The following is a 15,371-nucleotide window of genomic DNA, read 5'->3' as shown; positions in this document are numbered from 1 at the left end:
ACACCTATTTTCGTGATTAAAAAGAAATCAGGGAAGTGGAGACTTTTACAGGATCTCAGAGCAGTGAATGCTACCATGGAGATAATGGGATCACAGCAGCCAGGATTGCCACTGCCTTCCGCCATTCCAAAAGACTTTAACATTGTGGTGATTGGGCCCGGCGCGGTGGCGCAAGTGGTTAAGGTCCTTGCCTTGCACGCCTGGGATCCCATATGGGCACCGGTTCTATCCTGGCAGCCCTGCTTCCCTTCCAGAACTCTGCCTGTGGCCCAGGAAAGCAGTTGAGGACGGCCCAAGGCTTTGGGACCCTACACCCGCCTGGGATACCCGGAAGAGTCTCCTGGCTTTGGACCGGTAGGGAAGAGAAGGGAAGGAGGACAGGAAGGGAAGGGAAGGGAAGGGAAGGGAAGGCAGACAGGAACGGAAGGGAAGGGAAGGCGGACAGGAAGGGAAAAGAAGGGAAAGCGGACAGGAAGGGAAGGGAAGGGAACGGAAGGTGGACAGGAAGGGAAGGGAAGGGAACGGAAGGGAAGGACAGGAAGGGAAGGGAAGGGAAGGTGGACAGGCAGGGAAGGGAAGGCGGACAGGAAGGGAAGGGAAGGGAAGGGAAGGCGGACAGGAAGGGAAGGGAAGGGACAGGAAGGAAAGGTGAGGGAAGGAGACAGGAAGGGAAGGGAAGGGAAGGCGGACAGGAAGGGAAGGGAAGGGAAGGCGACAGTAAGGTAAGGCGGACAGGAAGGGAAGGCGGAAGGGAAGGGAAGGGAAGGGAAGGGAAGACGGACAGGAAGGGAAGGGAAGGGAAGGCGGACGGGAAGGGAAGAGAAGGCGGACAGGAACGGAAGGGAAGGGATGGCGGACAGGAAGGGAAGGGAAGGGAAGCTGGACAGGAAGGGAAGGGAAGGGAAGGGAAGGCGGACAGGAACGGAAGGGAATGGATGGTAGACAGGAAGGGAAGGGAAGGGATGGTGGACAGGAAGTAAGGGAAGGGAAGGGAAGGAAAGGCGGACAGGAAGGGAAGGGAAGCCGGACAGGAAGGGAAGGGAAGGGAGGGCGGACAGGAAGGGAAGGCAGACAGGAAGGGAAGGGAAGCCGGACAGGAAGGGAAGGGAAGGAAAGGCGGACAGGAAGGGAAGGCAGAGAGGAAGGGAAGTGAAGGCGGACAGGAAGGGAAGGGAAGGCGAGCAGGAAGGAAACGTGAGGTAAGGCGGACAGGAAGGGAAGGGAAGGGAAGACAGACAGGAACGGAAGGGAAGGGATGGCGGACAGGAAGGGAAGGGAAGGAATGGTGGACAGGAAGGGAAGGGAAGGGAAGGAGGACCGGAACGGAGGGGAAGGGAAGGCGGACAGGAAGGGAAGGAAAGGCGGACAGGAAGGGAAGGGAAGGGATGGTGGACAGGAAGGCAAGGGAAGGGAAGGGAAGGCGGAAAGGAAGGGAAGGGAAGGGAAGGAGGACAGGAAGGGAAGGGATGGTGGACAGGAAAGGAAGGGAAAGATGGGAAGGCGGACAGGAAGGGAAGGGAAGGGAAGGGAAGGCGGACAGGAAGGGAAGGGAAGGAGGACCGGAACAGAAGGGAAGGGAAGGCGGACAGGAACGGAAGGGAAGGCGGACAGGAATGGAAGGGAAGGGAAGGGAAGGGGGACAGGAACGGAAGGGAAGGGAAGGCGGACAGGAAGGGAAAAGAAGGGAAGGCGGACAGGAAGGGAAGGAAGGGAAGGCGGACAGGAAGGGAAGGGAACGGAAGGGAAGGACAGGAAGGGAAGGGAAGGGAAGGTGGACAGGCAGGGAAGGGAAGGTGGACAGGAAGGGAAGGGAAGGAAAAGCGGACAGGAAGGGACGGCAGACAGAAAGGGAAGGGAAGGCGGACAGGAAGGGAAGGGAAGGGATGGTAGACAGGAAGGGAAGGGAAGGGATGGTGGACAGGAAGTAAGGGAATGAAAGGCGGACAGGAAGGGAAGGGAAGGCGGACAGGAAGGGAAGGGAAGGGAGGGCGGACAGGAAGGGATGGGAAGGGAAGGGAAGGAAAGGCGGACAGGAAGGGAAGGGAAGCCGGACAGGAAGGGAAGGGAAGGGAAGCCGGACAGGAAGGGAAGGGAAGGGAAGGCGGACAGGAAGGGCAGGGAAGGGATGGCGGACAGAAAGGGAAGGGAAGGCGGACTGGAAGGGAAGGGAAGGGAAGGCGGACAGGAAGGGAAGGAAAGGCGGACAGGAAGGGAAGGCAGACAGGAAGGGAAGGGAAGGCCGACAGGAAGGGAAGGAAAGGCGGACAGGAAGGGACGGCAGACAGAAAGGGAAGGGAAGGCGGACAGGAAGGGAAGGGAAGGCGAGCAGGAAGGAAACGTGCGGGAAGGAGTACAGGAAGGGAAGGGAAGGGAAGGCGGACAGGAAGGGAAGGGAAGGGATGGTAGACAGGAAGGGAAGGGAAGGGATGGTGGACAGGAAGTAAGGGAAGGGAAGGGAAGGCGGACAGGAAGGGAAGGTAACGGAAGGCGGACAGGAACGGAAGGAAAGGCGGACAGGAAAGGAAGGCAGACAGGAAGGGAAGTGAAGGTGGACAGGAACGGAAGGGAAGGCGAGCAGGAAGGAAAACTGAGGGAAGGAGAACAGGAAGGGAAGGGAAGGGAAGGAGGACAGGAAGGGAAGGGAAGGGATGGTGGACAGGAAGGGAAGGGAAGGGAAGGGATGGCGGACAGGAAGGGAAGGGAAGGAGGACCGGAATGGAAGGGAAGGGAAGGCGGACAGGAAGGGAAGGGAAGGCGGACAGGAAGGGAAGGGAAGGCGGACAGGAACGGAAGGGAAGGGAAGGGAAGGGGGACAGGAGCGGAAGGGAAGGGAAGGCGGACAAGAAGGGAAAAGAAGGGAAGGCGGACAGGAAGGGAAGGGAAGGGAACGGAAGGGAAGGACAGGAAGGGAAGGGAAGGGAAGGTGAACAGGCAGGGAAGGGAAGGCGGACAGGAAGGGAAGGGAAGGAAAAGCGGACAGGAAGGGACGGCAGACAGAAAGGGAAGGGAAGGCGGACAGGAAGGGAAGGGAAAGGATGGTAGACAGGAAGGGAAGGGAAGGGATGGTGGACAGGAAGTAAGGGAAGGGAAGGGAAGGAAAGGCGGACAGGAAGGGAAGGGAAGCCGGACAGGAAGGGAAGGGAAGGGAGGGCGGACAGGAAGGGAAGGGAAGGGAAGGGAAGGAAAGGCGGACAGGAAGGGAAGCCGGACAGGAAGGGAAGGGAAGGCGGACAGAAAGGGAAGGGAAGGGAAGGGAAGGGAAGGAAAGGAAGGGAAGGGAAGGTGGACAGGCAGGGAAGGGAAGGGAAGGCGGACAGGAAGGGAAGGGAACGGAAGGGAAGGGAAGGACAGGAAGGTGAGGGAAGGAGGACAGGAACGGAAGGGAAGGGAAGGCGGACAGGAAGGGAAGGGAAGGGAAGGCGGACAGGAAGGGAAGGGAAGGGAAGACGGACAGGAAGGGAAGCGAAGGCAGACAGGAAGGAAAGGTGAGGGAAGGAGGACAGGAACGAAAGGGAAGGGAAGGCGGACAGGAACGGAAGGGAAGGGAAGGTGGACAGGAAGGGAAGGGAAGGCGGACAGGAACGGAAGGGAAGGGAAGGCGGACAGGAAGGGAAGGGAAGGGAAGGCGGACAGGAAGGGAAGGGAAGGCGGACAGGAAGGGAAGGGAAGGGAAGGCGGACAGGAAGGGAAGGGAAGGCGGACAGGAAGCAAGGAAAGGGAAGGCAGACAGGAAGGAAAGGCGGACAGGAAGGGAAGGGAAGGGAAGGCGGACAGGAAGGGAAGGGAAGGGAAGGCGGACAGTAAGGTAAGGGAAGGGATGGCAGACAGAAAGGGAAGGGAAGGCGGACAGCAAGGGAGGGGAAGGGAAGGCGGACAGGAAGGGAAGGAAAGGCGGACAGGAAGGGAAGGGAAGGGAAGGCGGACAGGAAGGGAAGGGAAGGCGGACAGGAAGGGAACGGAAGGGAAGGGAAGGTGGACAGGAAGGGAAGGGAAGGGAAGGCGGACAGGAAGGGAAGGGAAGGGAAGGGATGGCGGACAGGAAGGGAAGGGAAGGGAAGGCGGACAGGAAGGGAAGGGAAGGCGGATTGGAAGGGAAGGGAAGGGATGGCGGACAGGAAGGGAAGGGAAGGGATGGCGGACAGAAAGGGAAGGGAAGGCGGACAACAAGGGAGGGGAAGGGAAGGCGGAAAGGAAGGGAAGGAAAGGCAGACAGGAAGGGAAGGGAAGGGAAGGCGGACAGGAAGGGAAGGGAAGGCGAACAGAAACGGAAGGGAAGGCGGACAGGAAGGGAAGGGAAGGACAGGAAGGGAAGGGAAGGTGGACAGGAAGGGAAGGGAAGGCGGACAGGAAGGGAAGGGAAGGGAAGGCGGACAGGAAGGGAAGGGAAGGCGGACAGGAAGGGAAGGGAAGGGAAGGCGGACAGGAAGCAAGAAAGGGAAGGCAGACAGGAAGGGAAGGAAAGGCGGACAGGAAGGGAAGGGAAGGGAAGGCGGACAGGAAGGGAAGGGAAGGGAAGGCGGACAGTAAGGTAAGGCGGACAGGAAGGGAAGGAGAACAGGAAGGGAAGGGAAGGGAAGGGAAGGCAGACAGGAAGGGAAGGGAAGGGATGTCGTACAGAAAGGGAAGGGAAGGCGGAAGGGAAGGGAAGGGAAGGCGGACAGGAAGGGAAGGGAAGGCGGACAGGAAGGGAAGGGAAGGGATGCCGGACAGGAAGCGAAGGGAAGGGAAGGCAGACAGGAAGGGAAGGGAAAGGGGACAGGAAGGGAAGGGAAGGCAAAAAGGAAGTAAAGGTGAGGGAAGGAGGACAGGAACGGAAGGGAAGGAAAGGCGGACAGGAAGGGAAGGGAAGGGAAGGCAGACAGGAAGGGAAAGGAAGGGATGGCGGACAGGAAGGGAAGGGAAGGGATGCCGGACAGGAAGCGAAGGGAAGGGAAGGTGGACAGGAAGGGAAGGGAAGGCGGACAGGAAGGGAAGGGAAGGGAAGCCGGACAGGAAGGGAAGGAAAGGCGGACAGGAAGGGAAGGCAGACAGGAAGGGAAGTGAAGGCGGACAGGAAGGGAAGGGAAGGCGAGCAGGAAGGAAACGTGAGGTAAGGCGGACAGGAAGGGAAGGGAAGGGAAGGCGGATTGGAAGGGAAGGGAAGGGATGGCGGACAGGAAGGGTAGGGAAGGGAAGGCGGACAGGAAGGGAAGGGAAGGGATGGTGGACAGGAAGGCAAGGGAAGGGAAGGGAAGGCGGACAGGAAGGGAAGGGAAGGGAAGGAGGACAGGAAGGGAAGGGATGGTGGACAGGAAAGGAAGGGAAAGGATGGGAAGGCGGACAGGAAGGGAAGGGAAGGGAAGGGAAGGCGGACAGGAAGGGAAGGGAAGGAGGACCGGAACAGAAGGGAAGTGAAGGTGGACAGGAACGGAAGGGAAGGCGGACAGGAACGGAAGGGAAGGCGGACAGGAAGGGAAGGGAAGGGAAGGGAAGGGGGACAGGAACGGAAGGGAAGGGAAGGCGGACAGGAAGGGAAAAGAAGGGAAGGCGGACAGGAAGGGAAGGAAGGGAAGGCGGACAGGAAGGGAAGGGAACGGAAGGGAAGGACAGGAAGGGAAGGGAAGGGAAGGTGGACAGGCAGGGAAGGGAAGGTGGACAGGAAGGGAAGGGAAGGAAAAGCGGACAGGAAGGGACGGCAGACAGAAAGGGAAGGGAAGGCGGACAGGAAGGGAAGGGAAGGGATGGTAGACAGGAAGGGAAGGGAAGGGATGGTGGACAGGAAGTAAGGGAAGGAAAGGCGGACAGGAAGGGAAGGGAAGCCGGACAGGAAGGGAAGGGAAGGGAGGGCGGACAGGAAGGGATGGGAAGGGAAGGGAAGGAAAGGCGGACAGGAAGGGAAGGGAAGCCGGACAGGAAGGGAAGGGAAGGGAAGCCGGACAGGAAGGGAAGGGAAGGGAAGGCGGACAGGAAGGGCAGGGAAGGGATGGCGGACAGAAAGGGAAGGGAAGGCGGACAGGAAGGGAAGGGAAGGGAAGGCGGACAGGAAGGGAAGGGAAGGGATGGTAGACAGGAAGGGAAGGGAAGGGATGGTGGACAGGAAGTAAGGGAAGGGAAGGGAAGGCGGACAGGAAGGGAAGGTAAGGGAAGGCGGACAGGAACGGAAGGAAAGGCGGACAGGAAGGGAAGGCAGACAGGAAGGGAAGTGAAGGTGGATAGGAACGGAAGGGAAGGCGAGCAGGAAGGAAACCTGAGGGAAGGAGAACAGGAAGGGAAGGGAAGGGAAGGAGGACAGTAAGTTAAGGCGGACAGGAAGGGAAGGGAAGGGAAGGCGTATTGGAAGGGAAGGGAAGGGATGGCGGACAGGAACGGAAGGGAAGGGATGGCGGACAGGAAGGGAAGGGAAGGGAAGCTGGACAGGAAGGGAAGGGAAGGGAAGGGAAGGCGGACAGGAACGGAAGGGAATGGATGGCGGACAGGAAGGGAAGGGAAGGGATGGCAGACAGGAAGGGAAGGGAAGGGAAGGAGGACAGGAAGGGAAGGGAAGGGATGGTGGACAGGAAGGGAAGGGATGGTGGACAGGAAGGGAAGGGATGGTGGACAGGAAGGGAAGGGAAGGCGGACACGAAGGGAAGGGAAGGGAAGGAGGACAGGAAGGGAAGGGAAGGGATGGTGGACAGGAAGGGAAGGGATGGTGGACAGGAAGGGAAGGGAAGGGAAGGGAAGGCGGACAGGAAGGGAAGGGAAGGAGGACCGGAATGGAAGGGAAGGGAAGGCGGACAGGAAGGGAAGGGAAGGAGAACAGGAAGGGAAGGGAAGGCGGACAGGAACGGAAGGGAAGGGAAGGGAAGGGGGACAGGAGCGGAAGGGAAGGGAAGGCGGACAGGAAGGGAAATGAAGGGAAGGCGGACAGGAAGGGAAGGGAAGGGAACGGAAGGGAAGGACAGGAAGGGAAGGGAAGGGAAGGTGGACAGGCAGGGAAGGGAAGGCGGACAGGAAGGGAAGGGAAGGAAAAGCGGACAGGAAGGGACGGCAGACAGAAAGGGAAGGGAAGGCGGACAGGAAGGGAAGGGAAGGGATGGTAGACAGGAAGGGAAGGGAAGGGATGGTGGACAGGAAGTAAGGGAAGGGAAGGGAAGGAAAGGCGGACAGGAAGGGAAGGGAAGCCGGACAGGAACGGAAGGGAAGGGAGGGCGGACAGGAAGGGAAGGGAAGGGAAGGGAAGGAAAGGCGGACAGGAAGGGAAGGGAAGCCGGACAGGAAGGGAAGGGAAGGGAAGATAAGGTGGACGGGAACGGAAGGGAAGGCGGACAGGAAGGGAACAGAAGGAAAGGCGGACAGGAAGGGAAAGGAAGGGAAGGCGGACAGGAAGGGAAGGGAAGGGAAGGCGGACAGGAAGGGAAGGGAAGGTGGACAGGAAGGGAAGGGAAGCCGGACAGGAAGGGAAGGGAATGGAAGGGAAGGGAAGGGAAGGCGGACAGGAAGGGAAGGGAAGGGAAGGGAAGGGAAGGGAAGGTGGACAGGAAGGGAAGGTAAGGGATGGGAAGGCCGACAGGAAGGGAAGGCGCGCAGGAAGGGAAGGCGGACAGGAAGGGAAGAGGGAGGAGAACGGAAGCGAAGGCGAACAAGAAGGGACGACAGACGGGAAGGGAAGTGAACGAAAGGGAAGTGATGGGAAGCGAAGGAATGGGAAGTGAAGGGACGAGAAGGTAGCCAAGGGAAGGAAGACGGACGGGAATGGAAGGGCAGGGAAGCGGCCCTATTGAATGGTATGTTGAATGGCTGCATCCTCTTTGGGCTCAACCTATAGGAATTTTCACCTGCTCTGCTCTAATCTAGCTTCTTACTTAAGGCTTAAGTCCTTGGGCTCCTAAACCCTTGTGGGTGACCCTGAAAATCTCCTGGCTTCAGCCCTCCTAACTCCAGGCATTGCAGGCATTTCAAAGTGATCCAGTGATTGGCAGATCTGTCTGTTGTTATCTTAATATTCCTTAAAAAATAAAAATCTTACGAAGTACAGGAGGGGGCCCAGCATGGTAGCCTAGAGGCTAAAGTCCTCGCCTTGCATGTGCCAGAACACAAATTGGATGTGGGTTCATGTCCTAGTTGCTCCACTTTCTTTCCAGCTCCCTGTTGTTATCTCTTCACGTAGTCAAGGACAGCCCAAGCTCTTGGGACCCTGCACCCATGTGGGAGACCTAGAAAATTCTCCTGGCTTCAGATGGACTCAGCTCCGGCCATTGCAGTAACTTGGGGAGTGAGTCAGTGGATGGAAGATTTTTCTGTCTCTCCTTCTGTGTAAATGTGACTTTCAAATGAAAATAAATAAATGTTGGGGGCAGGCGGTGTGGCCTAGCGGCGATAGGCCTCATCTTGAACATACCAGGATCCCATATGGGTGCCAGTTCTAATCCCAATAGCTTCACTTCCCATCCAGCTCCCTGCTTGTGGCCTGGGAAAGCAGTCAAGGACGGCCCAAATCCTTTGGGACCCTGCACCCGCGTGGGAGACCTGGAGGAAGTTCCTGGCTCCTGGCTCTGGATCGGCACAGCACCGGCCATTGAGCTCACTTGGGGAGTGAATCATCAGACAGAAGATCTTCCTCTCTATCTCTGTTCCTCTCTGTATGTCTGACTTTGTTTTTACTTATTTATTTTTAAGGTTTATTAAGGAGTCTTTATTAAGCAAGCTTGGTGATAATAGAACACTCTAGAAATAGCCAATCACATGGTATTCCAGTCCATCCAAACCCCAAGAAGAACAAATGGTGATTACACTGAAGTTCTTTTTTTTTTTTCCATTTTATTATTATTGCTATCATTTTTTGATACACTTCTATATTCCCTTATCCCCTACCCAATTCTCTCCCCCTCCTCCCCCCAGTTCCTCTATATCATTACTAAAGTATAGTTCTTCATGCTCAGTCATATGTTCATCATTGCAGGCATGGACAATGGTACTGAGTCCAGATCCTATTGTCAAAATATAATATAAACAGTTTCACTGTAAATCCATCTTTGTCTGGAAACAGAGATGCCGACCACACTGCATCCTCACATCTGGTTGTTAGTCTCCATTACATAACTACTGTACATTCCCTTAAATGAAAAGTCATGATACAGAATCAACAATAGAAAGAAAAATAGAAATTTACAATGCCATGAAGTTAAATGACATGTTAGTAGATATGACAATTTCCATTACACAACTACTATACCTTCCCTTAAATGTAGAGCCACAAAACAAAATCAACATCCAAGAGAAAAAAGAAATTAACAACACCAAGAAGTTAAACAACATGCTATTAAATGTCTAACGTGAAGCTGAAGAAGTGAAAATCAAGAACCTTCTTGAAGAAAATGATGCCACTGCATGATCTATGAGTCATTGAATGATTTAATCAGAAAGAAAGTGTTTTGAAGAGATGAAACCAACAGAAAACAACAAAACCCATGTGATAGTTTCTGCTGATCTTTGTTGGAGTGTGTCTCCTCCAGACAATAAACAGATGGGTTTTGTTTTTAATCCAGTCTACTAATCTATGTTTGATTGAGCTTAATCCATTTACATTCAGAGTTAAATATACATGGGTGGTACTTTGGTCCTGTCATTTTAGGAATGGATGGTTCATTGATTTAGTCTTCTGTTGTCATTCGACTGGGATGTTCTTCCCGTTTGCCTTTGGTTTTGGTAGGTGCTACTCTTCTTCTCTGTCAAGAGAACATCTTGAAGTATCATTTGTAGGGCAGGTTTGAAACAGGCAAATTCTTTTAGCTTTTCTTTACTCTGGAAGAATTTTATTTCATTTTTGAAGACAAAAGAAAGCTTTGCTGGGTATGTTATCCTAGGCGGACAATTTTTTCCTTTTAGAATCTGGAATATGTCACTCCATTCTCTTCTTGCCTGTAGTGTTTCCTGTGAGAGATCTCTGTGAGCTTAATTGGCATTCTTTCATATGTCAATTGATGTTTTTCACGTGCACATTTAAGGATCTTTTCCTTATGTTCAATTGAAGAGAGTTTGATAATTATATGTCTCGGTGAAGATCGCTTTTGATCAAGCCTGTTGGGAGTTCTGTGCCCTTCCTGGATCTTGCTTCCCAATTCTTTCTCCAGATTAGGGAAATTTTCCTTGATTATTTCATTAAATACATTTGCAAACTCAGCTTCTCTTTCTGCACCTTCCGGGACTCCTTTAATTCTTATATTTGGCCTCTTAATAGTGTCTTTCAATTCTTGAATACTTTTTTTGGCCTGATCCAGCTCTGCTTCCAGCTTTTTGTTTGCTTCCCCCTGGTGACAGGAGATATCTGCCAATTCTGAGATTTTTTTCTTCTGCTTGCTCCATTGTATTTTGAAGACTCTCCACTGTACTTTTAATTTGCTCTACTGTGTTCTTAATTTCTGATATCCCAACCTTGATTTGCTTTACTGCTTCCTTAAATGCTTTGAACTCTTGCATGAGCTTCTCATTTTTTACCAGAATCTTTAACATGAGTCTTATGGATTCTGTGTCCCCCATTTTCTCGATGTCTTCCTCAGTTAACTCTGAGGTTGGCATAGGGTTTTGCTCCTTTGCAGGGGAGTGCTCAGTAATATTCATTGTGCCTTTGTCTCTTCTTTTGCTCTTGATCATCGTACTTCTGGTTAGCAGAGTCTTCTTCTTGGGGCAGGTTTCTAAGCTGTGTCACCGACAGGTCTACAATGCGATTTTACTTATTGCAGTTGGCACACAACTTTTTGCTTACAGCCACTTGTGACACAACCTCCAGCCAGTTCCAGGTCTGGGTTCTTATGTCAGATATCAACTGTGGTCTCCACAGCCCCAGCTCTTGGCTCACCACTCTCCACCTCCTGTGATACCGTGCTGAGGCTGCACCATTGTCTATACAACCATTCTCCCACTTCCGGTTGGAGTGGGTTCCAGGATTAGAGAGACACCAGGTGTCCTATCTAGTTAGGTTGTTGGTGGCGCAGATCTTGTCGGAACCTGTTGGACGCTAGGTCTGGGTGCCACATGGACCTGTTTTGACCGGTACGATGCCACAGTTGGTATTATTTACCTGCGGAACCTCAGTGAGCTCTCGCGAGCTCAGCACATGCGCAGTTCACTGTTGTCCCCTGCAGTCCCAAAGCTATTGCCACAGTGTGCAAAATGGCGCCCCAATGCTACCACAACAGTTCTTGATCTGCTGGCCATCGGATCTGAGGGTTACTCAGATCTGCCCCTGATGGAACCCATAGAATGCCACGTCATTGCAGTTCACTGAGTCAGATATCAGCTCATTCCCCGCTCAGAGCATAGTCAGTCCTTTCCCTTGTCCTTTTCTCCTTACGCAAAATGGCGTCCAATTCAGCTCTAGGGGGCTGACTGGGCTATGAAATTCACTCTGTTCTCGCACTGTCTGAGATTTGCTGCTCTGTCTCTGCTCCTGGTCAAATCAAAGGGACCAGCAGGACGGACAGTACTTTGTGTGGGTTCACCTTCCAAGCTCCCAGTGAAAGTCCCTTCCCACCTGGTTGCTGGTGGAGTTCCGGCTGCTGGTGGAGTTCAGATCGCCGTGCTGGACTATCAGTCACTGCAACACCACACCACTGTGCCCGCTGCTTTCCTGTGTCTGTCAGTCTCCAGGAACCCCTCTGCTGTTGTTCTGTCCTTCCTATTTCCTTGAATATGTTCTCTGCTTCATCCTGATTAAATGTTTCTCTGATTAAACGTGTCCTTACCCTATTCTGCCATCTTGATTCTCCTCCCTCTCTGTATATCTGACTTTGTAACAAAAAATAAATAAACCTTTTTAAAAAAAAGAAAATGAATAAATGTTTATATATGGGCAAAAAAAAAAAAAAAAAGAAAAAAGAAAGGGATAAAGGACAGAAGTTCTGCCCAGGTCCCAGTTTAAGTAGGTGACAACCAAGATGGCCACCAGTTTGCCTCCAGCCAAGCTCAGCCTCAGTGGAATCTCGCCCCTCAATGGGCCTCCCACCCACACCAGGACAGTCAGCAGAGAAGCCCCCAGGGGACACAGGGGAGGTGGCTCTGGGCTCCTCAGAGTGCCCCCTCCCACCTCTTAGCAGATCCCTGCCCCTGCTTCCCGCTGGCCCGGGGCTGGCCCAGCAGGCTAAGGAGGTGGTTTGTGTCCCAGATCGCGGCTGCCCCAGCGTTTGGCCACTGAAGGAGGCTGGTGCCCTGGTACTCCTTCTTGGCTACACGACACGGAAGGGACAGAGGACCTGATTTGGAGGTCAACAAAAGAAAAGGAAGTGACCACATAAGCCCATAACTGGCCTTAACCATTATTATTCACAGCATGTAATTTATTATTATTATTTTAAAGATTTATTTGATTGTATTGGAAAGGAGGCTATACAGAGAGGAGAGAGAGAGAGGAAGATCTTCCATCCGATGATTCACTCCCCAAGTGACCAAAACTGTTGTGCCGGATTTTTGAAATCCCCAGATAATCATCAAGTCTGAAGTCGGTGCTAAGGCATAAAGGTGGTTTATTCAGCTTAACCTAGGTATCCCAGCCACTTCCCCCAGCCTAGCATGGCTGGGCGGGGGAGGGGCAGCCACAGCCAAGGCTGCTAGAATCCGCAGGGTGGACAAAAAGAAGCACAAGCCAGAAGAAAGAGCAAGTGCCCAAGCCCCCCAGTTCTTATACATTTCAGGCTATTAATTATACAGTCATAATTTAGCGGGCTTCTATTGGTGGTTTGAAACAAGCAACTTTCAAAAAGTATAAATCAATGAGCTATTGGGCTGTGAATCTTATCAAACACCAGGCACCTCCTTCCTGAGGAGTGGTCTGCCTAAGTGACCTGCCAGGTGTCCTGCGGGGTGTCACGTAGACTATCAGGCCTGGAGTTCACACAGCCCCCAGCCAAGCCATTAAGACAGAATCACAAAAGGCAGAAAACGCCTAGGTTCTTCAAAACAGCTGGTGCTGGGCCAATCCAAAGCCAGGAGCTACAAACTTCCTCCAGGTCTCCCACGCAGGTGCAGGGTCCCAAGACTTTGGACCGTCCTCAACTGCTTTCCCAGGCCACAAGCAGGGAGCTGGGTGGGAAGTGGAGCTGCCAGGACTAGAACCGGCACCCATATGGGATTCCAGAGCGTTCAAGGCGAGGACTTTAGCCGCAAGGCCACTGCACTGGCTGCACCCCCGCCCCCCCCCCCCCCGTTAGGTTTTTAACACACTTCTGATGGCTGCCCAGGGCACTGGAGACTAGGGTCTGGTCTGCCACGGCCCCACATCTCCTAGGCTCCAGCCTGGAATTAGAGGAGGGGCCACAGGAGCCAGTTATGTCACCTACCTGGCGGGGATTCCAGGTGACCAATGGCACACCTGAATGGACATTCCTTGCATAGTTGGGGCACAGACAGCCCCTTTGCCTTCCCACGTGTCTAGATGGGTATAAAACTCCTCCACACGTATCTCAGACGCCCTTTTCGCTTCCCTCTTCCTTCCTCTGCGCGAAGGGGGCCCAGGAGCGGGTTTTCCATTAAAACTTCCATCTCAACTCTGAACAACTTGCCAATATTATTCCACCAGCGGGGGGCCGCCGATGGCCATCATCTAACAACTTCAAGTTCTCAAAGTTCTTACATTGTTACCACAGCCAAGACTTTTTTCACAATTAGTTTACTGCAAACCAAAATCCCAGACACAGCAAAGAGCTTAGTAACTCCTTCATTCCAGCAGGGTAGGAACGGAAGCAGAGGTGGACAGGGAGAAAACTGGAAGGGACCATCTCCTGCCATGGTGGCAGGATGGGGGCTGCCAGGGCAGGGAGGGGACAAGGTGGAGGGGACAGGGAAGAACTAGGTAAGAAGGGAAGGGACGAGAGGGGGGGGGGGAAGGGAGGGGCTGTGTGGGCGGTGTGTGCTCGGGCTCCAGGGTCTGAGATTATCCTAGCCACAGGTAGGTGGGTGTAGACTGGAGGGAGGGGCCAGAGATTGGGGAACTGGGATTCTCAGGTGAAGCGTCAGGGTACATCTGATTGGTGGATAACCCGGAAGGCACGAATTTCTAGAGCTGGGGGGCTGGGGGTGGGGGATGAGGAGGGAGAAGCAGGAAACCGGGATGGGTCCAAGGGAGGGTGTTCAATTCATTCCTCACATCCCCCATCCCAGCCAGCCAGCCACCCTTCCCCTTCAAGAGATCAAAGTCACACCCTGTTCCTAGAAAAGGGTTGGAATGTCAGGCCCAGCTAGGGTGGGTGCGGGGCAGCCCAGGAGGAGGCTGGGAAAGGTGCCTGATAAGGCCATAGTCAGAATGGGTCCAACAGACAAACGTAAAATGTTTACCGGAGAAATGATTTTAGGAAACTGCACTGCAGCCATCATCCAGGCTTTCAGGATGACCCACTTTGAATAAGAACAGCCAGACTTTAATATTCCCAGAAGCCAGGATGACAAAGCTCTTGTTACAAAGGGCAGGACGTGCAAGCTTTTGCTAATCACTATCTAGGGAGCAACTAAGAGTCCCTAGGGTTGGTTTTCCTATGTTAATTATTGAGGAAAGCCAATATATTCATCCTGAGCAAAGAGGAGGAGACCTCCTTGGGGTGGGGGACTTCTAACAAGATTTACACCCAGGGGAGACAACAAGGAGAAACCTCATCAGGACTTGGCTGCTCCAACATACCAGGTGTCCTTGGCTGGTTTAGTCTCTAGTCCACAGATACACTCGGCTCCTTCAGCCACACCTGCAGAATGCAGACCGAATCTCAGTCCAGCGGCGACCAATGGACTCCCCAAGGCCGAAAGAAACCTAGCCAACAGATAGGCACATACCTTGGTTTCCCAAACCACAGCTTTACAGCCCCCTATTAAAGAGCACACACTTGCTGGTGGCAAAACCAGTTCTAATGCTGGCCATACCATTTCTCAACTAGCTCCCTGATTCTAATGTGGGAAAGCAGTCAAGTAGGGCCCTAAGCCTTGGGAACCTGCACGTGCCTGAGAAACCTGGAAAACCTCCTGATCCTGCCATCAGATTGGCTCAGCGCCACCCATTGTGGTCACCTGGGGAGTGAATCATCTGATGGAAGATCTTCCTCTCTCTCGCCTCCTCTTTGCATATCTGACTTTCCAATAAAAATAAATAAATCTTTTTTTTAAGAAAATGAAACCTCATCTTCCCCAGCTGACACCTCCCTGACTGCTGTCTGTACTGGTCCAGTGAGCCTCTCCCCAGAGCACATCCAGCAAAGCGTGTTTTAAGCTGCACTTTATATTCTGTGTCCATCTCTGGATCTGAACATGAACTCCAGCCTTACTCAACTTACTAGGGAAAAGACACCCGCAGGATGAGGGCAATAGTTGACCACTCATGCTAAGGAAGACTGCAGTTTGGAAACTGTTATGCATCCCAAATTCAGAACCCCTTG

Source organism: Ochotona curzoniae, unplaced genomic scaffold (genome assembly GCF_017591425.1).
Source record: "Ochotona curzoniae isolate NIBS_2020 unplaced genomic scaffold, NIBS_Ocur_1.0 contig_1014, whole genome shotgun sequence".
In the NCBI taxonomy this organism is placed as follows: domain Eukaryota; kingdom Metazoa; phylum Chordata; class Mammalia; order Lagomorpha; family Ochotonidae; genus Ochotona; species Ochotona curzoniae.
This window is presented reverse-complemented; position numbering follows the sequence as displayed.